The sequence below is a fragment of the Arctopsyche grandis genome, chromosome 6 (genome assembly GCF_051622035.1).
Source record: "Arctopsyche grandis isolate Sample6627 chromosome 6, ASM5162203v2, whole genome shotgun sequence".
NCBI lineage: Eukaryota > Metazoa > Arthropoda > Insecta > Trichoptera > Hydropsychidae > Arctopsyche > Arctopsyche grandis.
The window spans coordinates 23,570,220-23,581,484 of NC_135360.1; the positions used below are offsets into that span (position 1 = coordinate 23,570,220).

General features: G+C 35.5%; 1 long non-coding RNA gene across 3 annotated transcripts in view; it reads left to right on the forward strand.

Annotated features, from left to right (window-relative positions):
- Positions 1–6,553: 6,553 nt before the first annotated feature.
- The window catches only part of LOC143912973 (uncharacterized), a 131,947-nt gene continuing 127,235 nt past the window's right edge, over positions 6,554–11,265 (forward strand). For all 3 annotated transcript variants that reach the window (XR_013260671.1, XR_013260672.1, XR_013260673.1), the window contains exon 1: positions 6,554–6,725. This is a non-coding gene — a long non-coding RNA (uncharacterized LOC143912973). The remainder of the gene's footprint in view (positions 6,726–11,265) is intronic.

Sequence of the window (11,265 nt, forward strand, 5' to 3'; positions counted from 1 at the left end):
ACTAATTCTTCAATCATTTCTAAATAGAATAATAACTTTGATAATCGAAACACTATCCCAAACATCAATGACAATTAAAGCAATTAGTCGACAATGTTTTGACTTTCCCCTAATAAAATATACACAATTCACATATAGCGTATTGTCTATACTCTATACGTAAAGATATTATAGCAAATATGTGTGTCAGTTTTTCTTTTTTTTATTATTAAAATATACATATAGTGATTGTGTAAAACTTTTTGTAAACGCAAGTTTGCATAGAGAAGTAAATCAAAGACATTTCATGGAGCACAATAAATAGTACTAAGAAAATGAAGAGTATTTTATTTAATTAAATAAAATATGAATGTGTGTATATTTATAATGTGCAATTGTTAATTATATATATTATTGTAATTCTTTTCGTTTGTGAAATGCTTCATTATTACATACTATACATACATATACATATACTGATAACTGTCCCAATGTGTATATAAATTAACTTGCTGTATTTTGATGGAAAAAATATATATATATTATATTGTATAACATAATATCAATCAGCTTTCGCCATTTGTAAAATATTAATATGTAATATTGTGTATGACAAAACTTGAAGTTTTTCTTTGTGGCATTCTGAGCAGCATTTTCCACTTTTAAATAGTCCTCAAATTCATTCTTGTTATATTTTTAACATTCTTGGGTCCAATTTCATGCTATTCACAAGGAAAAAAAGACGAAAAATTCCTCTTTGTCCAATTATTAATAAATAATGCTTTTAAATATAGTCAAAAAAAAAAAGGTAAATAACCACGATTTCTTACTATTTCAAATGAAACCTAGTATTAATTTCGTTCTTTGAATATTAAAGTTTAAATTGTATTCACTTTCTATCATAATTTAAAATACTCATCGATAAATTATAGTTATAGATTCAAATCTTAAAAAAAAACATAATTTTTAGATGTTTAATGTGAGATACGACCTTCTGATCTATTTTATTGTATATTATTTCTGAATTTATCATTTGTAATCATCATATCGAGCGGTATGTTTAGTCCTCCTGTACATACATACATAAATACAACTTTAAAGAATTAGATCCCTCGGAGAAACCTCTCGAATCATTACGATGGGGGGGAGCACTGACTTTTTAATAATGCCACCGTTGATAGTTAGCGAATGCTGAACGAGCAAAACTTGAAGGATTTGTCTTTATGAATGTTAGACGAAGCCATTTTGAATCAACATATCAAAGGGCTGACACCTGAATTACGGCGATGCGTAAATAAATGAAAACTGTATACTATGTACTAATCAAATTATTTATATATTTACTTTTTCAATGTCCGCTTATTATACATATATGTATGTACGTACGTGCGTTTTGACCGGTCGAGTAACTAATGTTTTCAATGTCATATTAGCGTTTAAAGGTAGATGACGTACATATCTTCTACGTCGCAATCACTCGGCCGGCCACAACTGTCCATCGAAACGTCGTAAGCCTTTGCATTGTTTACTATGAATATTTATGCAAATTTCTTCTTCCAAGTGAAAAAGCAAACTTTTACATTGCCAAGTCAGCCTTGATCATTCGAAATCATTGAAATGAAACCTTATTTTCACATATCGTATATTTAAAAAATATATTTGAAGGAAATTAAATAAAAAGTTAGCAAAAAATCATTAATTACCATTTAAAAATAAATTTAGACATTATTATTATCATGCAAATAGGTGCTTGTTGTATTCATGTTTATATTTATTATTATTATCATACTCTAATACTATTTATTATTATTACTGTGAATACAAAACGCTTTTTAAAGTACTTTACAACAATCGTGTCTGTGACTGTGTATTAGTTATAATTATTTTTTGTTATTTCTTCAATGGATCTATTATCGTGGCAATATATGGATATACTCATTCGCTATATATTATATGGTAATTTAATAGACGTGTATCGCTCATGAGACTGAAGGATACTTAAACATCTTCTTGTACGTTTACTAATCAGCTATTTATTGGCCCATGTAATATTTTCTCGCTTCAACTATCTCATCTCAAATTTTACATAAGCTATCAGCTTGAAAATTGTGAAATCAAATCGATGAATTTAATATATATATATTTTAAATTCGCATTACAAAGTAAGAATCATTGTCTGTATTCATTGCTGATGTTTTACAATTGAAAAACGTATCAGTGGATTTAAGAGATATTATAGAAAATAAAAAAAAACATTCTTCACATATGTATCCCAAAGAAAATGATAGCTGAAATGTATTTTATTTTTTAGACTCATCTATAAATATCACATTGTTAATATTGCAATCCCCCTATTCAATTTTTTTTTTTACATATTGCCTAAACGTATACCAAAAAACATGTTTTCTCCTCTTCTTTCCACGTCTGTGCAAAACGTTAGCTTAAATATTGTATTAATATAGTAATAATACATATGTTTGAAAACATAGTTGAAATACTAGGGGTTTGTAAGTTGATTAGATAAAAATATTTTATACCAAAAGTAATAGTGTTGTTGTCTAGGAAAGTGTGCTTAATTTCGTGTTTGAAATTGTACAATCTTGTTTTATATATATACATATATATATTTTATCATTATTAGAAACAAATATTTTATGTTAGTTGATTACAATAAAGATGTTGATGTAACTAATAACTTTTAAATCCACTAGACATATCGTTTTTTGCATATGCATATACTACATAAACATAGAGTTGCATACGACGAGTCCACATTATCACACAAAAATAAATAAAATATGTGCTAGATTAACATTTTGATATCACTACACATTGTTGAAGCGTTCACATTATGTTAAAATGAATTAGTTGAAAGAATAAACTTGTTTGTAATAATGTTGATGTATTGAAAAAAAAAATAATGTGTTAAAAATATTGTAATTACATATTAAGAAGAGATAATTTTACATGGAGTGTTATTGTTAAATACAAGGTCAACTTCTAATTAATATTAATAATATAATCATTAAAAAAATATAAAAAAACATTGCAATGTAATAGTTAAAACTTGCGCCTAAAAAGTCACTACGTTATAATAAAGTCAATATTGATAACGTTACCGATATTATTATTATTATTATTATGATTATTATTATTATTATTATTATTATATATATTTGAAAATAATAAATAATATGTTGTAATACTGAAATGTTTTGATTGCATTGAATATTGATTATTTATAATATAAATACTAAGGACGATGTATCAAGACAATTAAGCGTGTGAAAAAATATTATAAAATGAAATTATTTGAGATCATTGCATTTCATTTATAGAAAACCTACCTTTAATAAATTTATTTCACTTTGAAATTCTCATTAATAGTTAATCATTCTAATACATATGTATGTACTTCATTTTCGAGATAATCGTGATTCAATTGTAATAATTTAAAAATAGTACCGAATTAATACGAAAACGCGTAAACTACCATAGTTAGGTTGAAATTGTTATCGGACATATATTGATAGCTGTTATCTGCCGAATTATTCCGGATATACATACATACATATGTACAAAAACGATACCGACCACGTTTCCGATCAAACAAGCTTTTACTAAGATTTATTTTTTTATTTTCTGGAAATCACTCATCGACCATTACCAAAATTAAAATAAACAATTCGATTAGTAACTTCAGTTTTTAGAAATCGTCAACAATGGCACTTCAAAAGCGACCGCAACCACAATACAAATATGTAGTTTATGACGTAAATAGTCAATCCGTTCGCACGAAAAAGATATTAGAAAATTTTATATTATAAAACGTTCGCACTTTGAACCAGTGAAATAATACGGTGTATTTTATTATATTACTATCTGAACCTGGCATGCGTTGCAATGCCACAATGACGCATGCAATTCCCGTTTTCGTTCCCATTCCCGTTCCCGTTCCATAGACATTCAATTTTATATATAGGTATAGATATATTTGTTGACGTGGGCCATCCGCTGTGTTTGTGGTACAGTTATGAATGGTCAGTACATTCGAGTGCAAGGTAGGCGTGGCGCAATTATTGGCATACTCGCGGCTTGATGCCTTGAAGACGGGATAGCTTTACTTACGCGTCAGTAAAATCGCAATTACGAATATTATTATTAAGAGGTTTTTTTTTCACAGTAATCTTCCCAGACATGCATACAACAAATCCTGAAAGTTCCATCGTAATCAGTTCTGTGGTTTAGGAGCCTATACGAGACACACACACACAGACATTCAATTTTATATATATAAAATTGAATTTTTTATAGAACTATATATAAACTTTTTATAGAACTAAACTATAGAAACTTTTTATAGAACTAACCATATTTATCGAAATATAAACTTTGGATGACTTCTTCGAAGAATAAATGCAAATGGAGCTTCATTATTTTTTATTTGTATCTATATTCAATTTTATATACATATACATATTTTTATTTTATTTTTTTACATACATATGTAGGCGGGGTACGATGTGTTGACCGTATCCCGGCCTAACGAAACACTGTTGTGTGGTTCAAAGATGGGGTCACCAATGTAGGCGGGGTAGCGATGTGTTGACAGCGCTGTTGGATGATCAGAAGGTTGCGTAGATCACGTCGGATTAGTACCAATGTAGGCGGGTTACATGTGTGTTGACCGTATCCCGGCCTAACGAAACACTGTTGTGCTAGTTTTATAAAGTTTTATTGTTTGCCTATGGTTGTACAAAGGTATGGTATTTGTGGGCAAAAGTATGTCGTTCAGCGGTCTCTGGATATGGTAGAGTGTCGCTGGCTCAGCATTCAGCTATGTACGGAAGGTCTCTGGATACGGCAGTGTGTTGCTGGCTCGTCCGGCTGGTTGATCTTCCAAGTCCGCGTAGTGTAGTGGTGGCTGGTCAGGAGCTGTATGTTGACTGGTCTGCTGCTGTGTGTCGACGCTTGCTGCTCTGGGTCGACTGGCGTTGTTTGGGTTGTACCTCCTTTTATAGTGTTTTTGGAATGCTTGGTGGAAGTGGTTATTGACGCGTACGAAAGGAATTTTGTTTTCGTCGAGGCGTCGAATTTTCTGGAATGCTTGATGGAAGTGGTTATTGACGCGTACGAGAGGAATTTTGTTTTCGTCGAGGCGTCGAATTTTCTGGAATGCTTGGCGCCTTTCCGCTCGATGTATTTTAATGGTGGCGGCGTGTTTCGACCGTTTTGGTTCCACTCGACTGGTAGGGGCGTTCCGCCTGAGTTTAATATAATGACTGCAGGTGCATGTCATCTGGGTTTCGGGAATGTAGTTTGTTGTTGCGGAATATTCTCGAATGTTTCGATGACGATGACGACGACGAGATTCCTACATGGCTCTCCGGTGAGTGTTAGCGATGTGTGTGATTTTGTGGGAATCTTGATGTGTTGGAGTCTATTGACTCGATGGCGTCGTTGTTTGTCCGGTTGTGCTGGAGAAAGTTGTCTCGACAGCGGGTCTTGTGTTGCATGCCGGTCCAAGTCTTGTTCTCTACCAGGTTGCTTATTTTGGGCGAGCTGCGTTGGTAGTGAAGGTTTGCGATGGCTTGGATGGTGCTGTTGTGCAGGCTGCTGTGTTCTGCGTGGAGTCATTCGCGTGACTGTTTTGCTGGTTGTGCTGGAGTTAGTTGTCTCGGCAGCGGGTCTTGCGTGAAGAACGTTGGTTGTCGAAGTGCGTTGAGTGCTGGTCTTCGTTGGTTGTGCTGGAGTTGGATGTCTCGACAGCGGGATTTGTGTGGAGTAGCTGGTCCATATGTACTTTCACACCATGTTACTGTTTCGGTCGTTACAATGGTAGTGAAGGTTTGTGTCGGTCTGGACGGTGCTGTTGTGCAGGCTGCGGCGTCCTGCATGGGCTCATCGAGGTGATGACTCATCGAAGGTGTGATGAGCGGTGCTGGCGGATCAACAGTAGTGGATCCATTTGGTTGTTGTCTCCGGGTTGCGTCTTGTTGTGGCGAAAGCTGCGGAGTTGTTTGACATGGTCACTAGTTGTGGGGACATGTAGCGGACTGCGTTTGAAGTCTGCGTTGAGGGTTGCGTTGTAGACTGCGTTGAAGGCTGCGGTTGCGTGAAGTCTGCGGTTGCTATGTAGGCTGCGATGTGGGCTGCTATGTAGGCTGCGATGTGGGCTGCTATGTAGGCTGCGATGTGGGCTGCTATGTAGGCTGCAATGTGGGCTGCTATGTGGGCTGCGATGTGGGCTGCTATGTAGGCTGCGATGTGGGCTGCTATGTAGGCTGCGATGTGGGCTGCTATGTAGGCTGCGATGTGGGCTGCTATGTAGGCTGCGATGTGGGCTGCTATGTAGGCTGCGATGTGGGCTGCTATGTAGGCTGCGATGTGGGCTGCTATGTAGGCTGCGATGTGGGCTGCTATGTAGGCTGCGATGTGGGCTGCAATGTGGACTGCGCTGTTGACTGCTGTCGTGGCGGCTGTTGGTTGTTGTGGAGGCTGCACTGTGGGCTGCCGTGTTGACTGCGCTGTTGACTGCTATGAAGGCTGCGTAGTTCAAAGATGGGGTCACCAATGTAGGCGGGGTACGATGTGTTGACCGTATCCCGGCCTAACGAAACACTGTTGTGTGGTTCAAAGATGGGGTCACCAATGTAGGCGGGGTAGCGATGTGTTGACAGCGCTGTTGGATGATCAGAAGGTTGCGTAGATCACGTCGGATTAGTACCAATGTAGGCGGGTTACATGTGTGTTGACCGTATCCCGGCCTAACGAAACACTGTTGTGCTAGTTTTATAAAGTTTTATTGTTTGCCTATGGTTGTACAAAGGTATGGTATTTGTGGGCAAAAGTATGTCGTTCAGCGGTCTCTGGATATGGTAGAGTGTCGCTGGCTCAGCATTCAGCTATGTACGGAAGGTCTCTGGATACGGCAGTGTGTTGCTGGCTCGTCCGGCTGGTTGATCTTCCAAGTCCGCGTAGTGTAGTGGTGGCTGGTCAGGAGCTGTATGTTGACTGGTCTGCTGCTGTGTGTCGACGCTTGCTGCTCTGGGTCGACTGGCGTTGTTTGGGTTGTACCTCCTTTTATAGTGTTTTTGGAATGCTTGGTGGAAGTGGTTATTGACGCGTACGAAAGGAATTTTGTTTTCGTCGAGGCGTCGAATTTTCTGGAATGCTTGATGGAAGTGGTTATTGACGCGTACGAGAGGAATTTTGTTTTCGTCGAGGCGTCGAATTTTCTGGAATGCTTGGCGCCTTTCCGCTCGATGTATTTTAATGGTGGCGGCGTGTTTCGACCGTTTTGGTTCCACTCGACTGGTAGGGGCGTTCCGCCTGAGTTTAATATAATGACTGCAGGTGCATGTCATCTGGGTTTCGGGAATGTAGTTTGTTGTTGCGGAATATTCTCGAATGTTTCGATGACGATGACGACGACGAGATTCCTACACATATATACAAATATACCAGGAAGGCTTAACAGGTAAACCCCAAATGCGCCTTTCTGGTCCTCATAATTATTACATAGATACATGTAAATCTAAACAATATCTGACATCTATCGTCAGATATTAGAAATATCGTATTAATACGATAAATAACGATGAATAACTTTCATGTAACAATACGAATTTTATATTCGATAAACAACCACAGAGACATTTATGGTGAGCAATATGGCGAAACCTAAGATATAACAATAACTAAAGGTTCGCAACAGAAAATTAGGAAGGAAACGCCAATTTTGCAGGAATCGTTTCAATGAAAATCAGAAAAATTGGCAAATCCTGATAAGAAACGATCGATCTTGACAAATGAAGGTCTGGCCAATAGCGAGACTTAGCGGGAATCGAACTCGTAACATCAAGTACGAGATAATTCAACATTCACCATTAGACCACGCTACTGGTATATAGACTAGTTGACCCCGGCATGCGTTGCAATGCCAGAATAAGGCATGCAATTCCCTTTCCCGTTCCCATTTCCGTTTCAAGTGATGGTTGGAGCTCAAATAACGTCTCTTCAAAGCTGTGTCGTCATAAACCAACTGGTAAACTGGTTACCAACGAACACATTTCCTTGACTACACAATGGCGCTTCAAACTTTCGCGTCGGTAACATCGTAATTACGAATATAATTATTAAGAGGTTATTTCCTGTTTTTTTTTTCACGGTAAGCTTCCCGGACATGCATACAACAAATCCTGAAAGTTTCATCGTAATCGGTTAAGTGGTTTAGGAGCCTATACGAGACAGACAGACATTCTATTTTATATACATACATATATACGTAGATAGATTGTAAGATTTGAGTTAAGTCTTCTTTCGCGAAAAATGTCGACAAACGTCCTTTGAAGTGCAATCACCCGACTTGCTAAAATCTCATTAGTACTACTCGTATTTTTTACTCCACAAATACAATAAAAAATAATCCATTTACCGATTATTTTTATTGGGCCAATAATGTGTTCAATAAAGAAAAACCGTGCAGTATAAACCTCGATTAAAACAAACACATTATTAATGCATTGAAAATGTACGGAATTGCAAACATTTTGATAGGAGCAATAAACTGTTGCAATAATAAATGCAGTGGTTGTACCTAATAAATCAAAACGTATTGTGAATTATCCTAATAAATAAAGTTTTATATTCAACTATTATTGTGTATTTCATGTATGTATACAATTTACAACATTTTATTAAATATCATAATCACAAAGGGAATTCATCGGTAAACATTGAATGAATATCGGCTTTTTACCGTTTACGAAGTATTAAACGATCTAAACTTATGTGAATGTAACCACTATTTCTAGAAGTTTTAATGGGACAGTAAAGTTTTTAACCATCTTTGTTCAACCAATTAAATTGCACTATATTATTAGTATATTATTATTATTCACTAATATCTTCACTAGATATTAGTGAAGAATATGAACAGCTTGCCGACAAAGCACTTAAATTTCTGTTGCCGTTTACTAGCACTGGTTGAGAGAGCTTTCTATGTATACATATATTTTCATAAAAGACAAATATAGAAATATATTGAATGCAGCTCCAGACTTAAGGGTTTATCTCGCATAATTTTTACCGGATCTTAAAAAACTATGTTCCTCGAAACAAGCACAAGGATCTCATTAAATTTATTTTGTAAGGAGATTAATTAAAACAAGAAAATATATTATAATTATAATTTTGTGTTTCATTAAAACCATTTATCAGTAATAGAAGTATGACGAAATATTAGATACATAAATATATTAAACTTTGAGTATATTATAATTGTGACTCTGCAAATAACCTTTTTTCCACATAATTTCTTAACAAAACAGATCCATTGCGTATACTCTGTCTTCACATTCCTTACCATGAAAATTCTATATACATAATTACACTTGCAATAACAAATTTCATGAAATACAATCATTTTTATATGATGGTAAAATTTCGTGTAATGTAATACCAAGCGGTACGCGAGTCAAAAATGATTGGGAACCGCTGTTTTAGATAATAAATTTTTGAAATCATATTCAAATAGTGGTGACAGTGGGTAGGATGGTTTTTGCCAATTTGATGAAGGAACCGCTTCAACAATTAAATCAGATAAATTGGAAAACTCTGATGGGAAACGATCGACGGAGTCACAAATATCCAAGTCTTGCTAGCAGCATTAAATATTATACTCTATATAAATTTCTAACATAGTCAATCAATATTGGCAATATTGGTATATTATTTTTGGCAATAATTATTGGATTTCAATGTCTTTAAAAATTTACGGAAGGGTACGGAAATTTTGGATTTTTTACGAGAGTTTTACGGGATTTTTACGTTTCTGGATTTCACGAATGGGAGCGACGCTCCCATGCGCTCATCTACATATATCTATATATGTATATATGTATATGTTACACCGAATCCGTGAAATTGTCTTTTACACGCATTCGGCAAGAGAATTGCCGAATGCGTGAAAAATGCAAACATGTTGCCCAGTTCACGGACTCCGTAAATTCTTTGGCGAATGCATGTATTCGCCAAGAATTTGTCTGCTCAAAGCATGGAGTCGGCAAATAGACAGCAGCTCTCTGGTGTTGTTTTTTAGAACTGGACAGCGTGTATGTAGTCATATTATACATAATAATATGTAAATTAAACATCCTCACTCAGCTGTCACTTTGACACTTGGTTATAATATAACACGCTGTCCAGTTCACGCATTTGGCAAAGAATTTACGGAATCCGTGAACTGGGCAACGTGCTTGCATTTTTCATGCATTCGGCAATTCTCTTGCCGAATGCTTGTAATAGACAATTTCATGGATTCGGTGTAACATATATAAAAATGAATGTCTGTCTATGTGTCTCGAATAGGCTCCTAAACCACTTAACCGATTACAATGGAACTTTCAGGATTTGTTGTATGCATGTCTGGGAAGATTACTGTGAAAAAAAACGGGAACGGTAAGGGGAAAAACGGGAATGAATGTCATTGCAACGCTATAATTTCAAAAGTTTTCGCGTCGCGACCAACGTATTCGCTACCTGCGTTTTTCCGACAAATGGGAACGGGAATTGCATGAGTTAAGGGTTGAAGACAACCCTCTACCATTATCCTCAACTATCACAAATTCGTCACTTGTATGACACCATCATTATGACTTCTTCATTGTCACATGATGTGCAATTAATATAAGAATAAAACGACTAACCAGTAGAGATAAGTCACACCTAATTTTATAAGTAATACCATTGATTTGCGAGACACCTAATTTAATGAATAGCACTATTGATTTGTACCACACCTCACGCACTGACTAACCGAAATTGTACGAAACGTGTCTTCAACACATTCATTGTTTTAAATAATATTATATAAACTCGACACTGTTAGGATTTAAGTTAGTCCGTAGTCAGCTCTTGTACTGAATATTATGTATAATAAATCATTATTTTTTATTGAAACCGTTCGTCTGCAATTCTTTATTCATGCATTATTGTGGCATTGTAACGCATGCCGGGTTCAGCTAGTTATATATAAAAGGCAACTGATTTAGGCAGAAAAGAATAGTTTCGCTTTTGAAAACAAGACTTAAATTGAATTATTGATCACAGAAAAAGAAAATTTTCACGAATAGAAATAAATATATGTATGATCATTTTTGTAAAAGAAAAATGTGTATATTTTTCAATTTTGTTCCATTCCAAACATATAAAATCTGGTCACCTCAATATAACCGTATATATGTATGTGATATTTACCCCCCAAAAATTGATAACAACCCATTT